This window comes from Scylla paramamosain, chromosome 11 (genome assembly GCF_035594125.1).
Source record: "Scylla paramamosain isolate STU-SP2022 chromosome 11, ASM3559412v1, whole genome shotgun sequence".
In the NCBI taxonomy this organism is placed as follows: Eukaryota; Metazoa; Arthropoda; class Malacostraca; order Decapoda; family Portunidae; genus Scylla; species Scylla paramamosain.
Genome location: NC_087161.1, coordinates 21,396,023 through 21,401,022, shown reverse-complemented (window position 1 = coordinate 21,401,022; position 5,000 = coordinate 21,396,023). Strand labels below are relative to the sequence as shown.

Sequence of the window (5,000 nt, the reverse complement as noted above, 5' to 3'; positions counted from 1 at the left end):
GTTGCTTAGCTCTATGTTGCTGCCTGTACACTGCCAACACTCGAGCTGCGGCCCATCCATCTCTTTTCTTGTCCACCTTTTTTCACCATTGTCTTTCCTGTCTTGTCCTCCACCACTCTCTCTCTCTCTCTCTCTCTCTCTCTCTCTCTCTCTCTCTCTCTCTCTCTCTCTCTCTCTCTCTCTCTCAGGGCCCAGTTGTAAACAAAAGCTGAAGAAAACGTGATTTATTGTTGTGAAATATTAAATTACACGCGTCTATGGATCGGTTTCTTTTCATGCCTCGGTAAACGTTCCATTGTTTTCTCTAAGGAGTTGAAGGAGTTATTATTTTATTTACAATCCAACGCTTCGATTAACCCTCTGAATCCGGTAGCCTTTTCATATTCCTTCTTTGGGTGGCTGCTCTCTAAGAGTAAATTATTATTATTATTATTATTATTATTATTATTATTATTATTATTATTATTATTATTATTATTATTATTTTATTTTATTTGTGTATTTTATTTTAATTATTTCATCTTTTGTGTGTGTGTGTGTTTGTAATGATGATATTTTCCACCAGTGGCTGATGTGGCTAAGAGTGTGAGTGATGTGTCCTGGCCGCCCTGTGTGGGATTGGCGGCCTGATATATAGATGAATAAATATATACAATAGTAACATCTATTGTTTACAGCCTTTAGTTCCTTACAATTCTGACTTTTGAAAGACCATTTTTCATTTTAGTAAGTTCCAAGAGACAATCAGATTCTGAGAGTTAAGAGTGTCAAGTGTGGTGTATTACTAGCAGAAACAACATTCCCTCAGCGTCCGTGGAAAATAAATTGAGGGAAGAATACAAAAAAAAAAATGTTGTGCTATTCCTCTTCCTTTCCCTCTCAAAAAAAAGAAAAAAAAAACGTACAAGCTAGTCCATGAAAACTGTTCCCCAAAATTATTCTCCTCTGGTGTGAATAACTTTAGGGACTCATCTAATGTGTGAGATCATCGTGAGTAAATGTACCACGGGAACTTCAACGTGACTCAACAGATGGCGCCACGTGGGTCATAGAGGTCACCGTTTTCTTCTTCCCACCGTGGAGTTCTTTCCCATTTTCCCTAGCAGTCTTTCCTACCCACCAATCTCGTACTTCCTACTCCTCTCCCATGTTCAATTTATCCTCATATCTTCAATCTCCTCCTACACCTCCTCTTCCTCCTCCTCTTCTTTATCTTCCTCTTTATTCTCTCCCTCTTCCTTCTCCTCCGTTTCGCTACCATAGCACATTTATAATCAATTTAAGCATGAACTCCATATAAAGGCTTCGGTTCATTGGATCGGATCTTTTTTTATAATGTTTTGTATTTTTATACTTGCATTGTATGAAAAGACCAATAAATATAATCAGCAAATTAATCAATTTATCTTTCTCTTCCCCTTCCTCTTCGGCTTCGTCTTCCTCTTCATCTTCCTCCTCCTCCTCTTCTTCTTCTTCCACCTCCTCCTCCTCCTCCTCCTCCTCTTCCTCCTCCTCCTCCTCCTCCTTCTCCTCCTCCTCCTCCTCCTCAATCCTGTCCAAGGGAAGCTCTATGTTTCTTAAAACCATAACATCTAAGAGAGTAATGTTCCTTTGATATGTAGATTCTTAATAAAGTAACCTTGGAAACAGTATTGTGAACTGGTAGGTAACTCAGGTGTTGTCACGGCTGCGAGAATAATTAATTGCCTTGCTGATCACGTGACTGCTGCATGATAGTGTCATTTAGTTCGAGGCAGAAAATTAAATCAAATTGTACTGCTCGTTGATTGTTTCCCTCGCATTGTTGGATCGCATTGTTAACGCTGTTAATTATTCATATCTGCTTAATACACCACCTTGAAAACCTAGTTACTTTTATATTAAAGATGCTCAGTAGTAGTAGTAGTAGTAGTAGTAGTAATAGCAGTAGTAGTAGTAGTAGTAGTAGTAATAGCAGTAGTAGTAGTAGTAGTAGTAGTAGTAGTAGTAGTACATAAGAAAATAAGGGAAGCTTCAAGAAGCCGTCAGGTCTGCACGTAGCAGTCATTGCATGAAATATACCTACCTATTTTCCATGTATGGGAAGGAGAATGGGTTCCACTCATACCGCTCTTTTAGACAAAGTGGAATCAAAAGCTTTCCGTCTTATCAATTCCTCTCTACTGACTGTTTTCATCCTCTTTCTCCTCACCGTAGTGTTCCATCTCTTGCTATCCTCTACCGCTATATTCACGTTAACTACTGTTCTGATCTTGCTACTTGCATGCCTCCCCTCCTCCCGCGGCCTCGCTGCTTAAGACTCTCTACTTTCTCTCATCCCTATTCTGTCTACCCCTCTAATACAAGAGTTAACTAATATTCTTAGTCATTCATCCCTTTCTCTGGTAAGCTCTGGAACTCCCTGCCTGCTTCTGTATTTCCACCTTCCTATGACTTGAACTCTTTCAAGAGGGGAGTTTCAAGACACTTGTCCTGCAATATCGATTATCCCATTTGACTTCACTTTGGGAACTCACACTGAAGTGGGGTTTTTTTTTTTTTTTTGTTGCCCTTAGCCAGTGGCCCTCTTACATAAAAACAAATCCTCCCATTATTCTCATCCATAATTTTGTCTAATCTTGTTTTAAAACTTCGTAATGTATTGACACTAACAACCTGATTACTGAATCGTTTCCATTCATCTACCACTTTTTGCAACCAATCCCTTCCTATCTTCTTTTTAAAGTAGTAGTAGTAGTAGTAGTAGTATTGGTAGTAGTAACAGTAGTAGTATGTGATAATGTAGCCTAAGATAAACCTGTTATCAAAGTTCAGATGTTCGAGCGTGTTAGTGACGGTACGAATGAGGTGTCGAGATTCAGGATTCGCTGAGCCTCTCGGTTCCCTTCACACCTGCATTCCGTTTGCCGGGAGGAGGCCACAGGGAGCGGACGTGGGTAAGTGTTCCGTGATAACTTAACGTATTGCCACACTGATATTATCTTGGGATGCAACTTAGCTTGGCGAAACACGTTGAGAGTTGCCCAGCGGCCTTTAAACGGCAGAGGTGAGAGGGGAGGGAGCAGTGTGTGTGCGGGATAAAGAGAGCGAGTGGAGGAAGCTAAACATGTATTTTAGATGGGAAAAAATAGACGGAAGGTCTTATTTAAAGGGGAAAAGAAGCGAGGAGGATTTGTGTGTGTGTGTGTGTGTTTTCGGTGGAAAGGATTAAACGATAGAACGGGTGGATAGGAAGACAGGAAAATCGAGTTGGTTTTCAAGACGGAAAAGAACGAGGGAATGCATATACTTGAAACTTAAGGGAGAAAAGAAACGAAAAGAATGCGTATGTATGTGTGTATGTTTGATGGAAAGAATAAAAAGATAGAATAGATGGAAAGAAAGGAAAATAGTTCTCAAGAGGAGGAAAAATTAAGGTATATACTTAGGAGTAATTATGAAGATAAGCAAAAAATAGAAAGCAAAATAAAGACAAGACGATAATTACTTGATAGTCTAGTTAAAACGCCCAGAATAATCAGTGGACAGCAATAATTTTCATCGTTGTCTGTCAGTCAGTCAGTCAGCGGTACCTGTTGTCTGAGTGTAACTACTACTAATTTTGTCACTGTATTCCGTATTAACTGCGCATACTGAAGCCTCCATAGTTAAGCGGATCTCAAATTACAGGCTTTGTATAAGGATTAGATTCCTTTCTAGGCTTTATAATTTCGCTCTTCATTAACTCGAGATTAAAAGCATCGTAGTGAAAAGTGAGAGCAAAGCATGTTCTTCATAGTAATTAAATCAAACCTTCACGTAAAAAAAAAAAAAAAAAAATCGATTATGCAAGTAGGTAAAAATTGGGATAGCTCATTTTTCCGGCCTTGCCTTTTCGCGCTAATTTGTCATGTACACTGTGCTATTTTTCCCTCAAAGTTTAATTATAATTTCGGGAGTTTAACCCAAAGTTTCAAGGCTGGATATTCGAGGGAGGGCTGTGCTTGGCCATGATTGGTGGAGACCGTACCCAATAGTTTGCGTGGGACAGCAGCTCGTCGCTCACTGTCGCCGGGAGGGTCGAGGTGGACTGGCGAGGGCGGGCGGGGCGATCTGGTGGGCGCGTACTGCCTCTTCGCCTTGATACTGCTTCAGGCTTCAGGGAAATTGCGTGGGCGCTCCTGGCAGTGTCTGGCTGACCTCCCGCATCAGTCTTGCCGCGCCTCGACGCTCACACCCGACGACACCTAAGACTTTCATCGGTTTTTCAGACGTTTTCTTGCTACTAGTATTCGTTCCTCACTCCCACGTCTTCCCTGCCACCTGCGCTCCTTCCTTACCACCGCGGGGAGTAATGTTTGATGTTCAGCGGCCGTGAACTGAATACTGTGCCCACTGTATCGCTTGTTCTTAATGTTTTTTTTTTTCCCTTTAGGGCCGTTTCGTGTTCTTATTCTTGCTTCCTCCCTTATTCTTTTGTGTGTTGTCTTTTTCCTTTCAGGGCCTTTTCTTCTCTTCCGGGAATCTACTTATATCGGAATGAACATCAATAAGAACATGAAGATGGAGAACCTACAAGTGATAGCCCCTTTATAATGAAATCTATACCCATGTCCACCTATCACCCTTATCCATGAATGTATTTAATCTCTTAGGCTGTGTCGATTCCACTGTAACCTGATGATGATAGTCTATTCCAATAATCTACTAAGCTATTTCTGGATCAATTTTCCCCTGTCTCCTTTCTAAAAATATGATGAATGTTTAATATCAAATTTAGTGTATGTATTTGTGCTATTGCAATTAAGCCTTTTGCTGACGTGGTCATCCTTTAACTATCACAACTTTGTAGAAAGTAATCCGCATGAATGCCCACACAAAAATAGGATGAGATTAGTTTTGTCTTTAGTAGCTACATAACTATGTGAAACACTAACACAAATACGAGAGTAACTTGTGTGTAAATCATCATGAAGAATTTGTTTCGTAGTGAAAGGGTTAACAGGCAGCGTAACCTAGTC

At 40.4% G+C, this 5,000-nt stretch overlaps 1 protein-coding gene and 1 long non-coding RNA gene across 5 annotated transcripts in view; one reads left to right on the top strand and one right to left on the bottom strand.

Moving 5' to 3' along the window:
* The window catches only part of LOC135105075 (uncharacterized), a 32,477-nt gene that overhangs the window by 18,333 nt on the left and 9,144 nt on the right, over positions 1 to 5,000 (bottom strand). The window lies entirely within an intron of this gene.
* The window catches only part of LOC135105077 (uncharacterized), a 21,998-nt gene continuing 19,882 nt past the window's right edge, over positions 2,885 to 5,000 (top strand). For all 4 annotated transcript variants that reach the window (XR_010270687.1, XR_010270689.1, XR_010270688.1 and 1 more), the window contains exon 1: positions 2,885 to 2,936. This is a non-coding gene — a long non-coding RNA (uncharacterized LOC135105077). The remainder of the gene's footprint in view (positions 2,937 to 5,000) is intronic.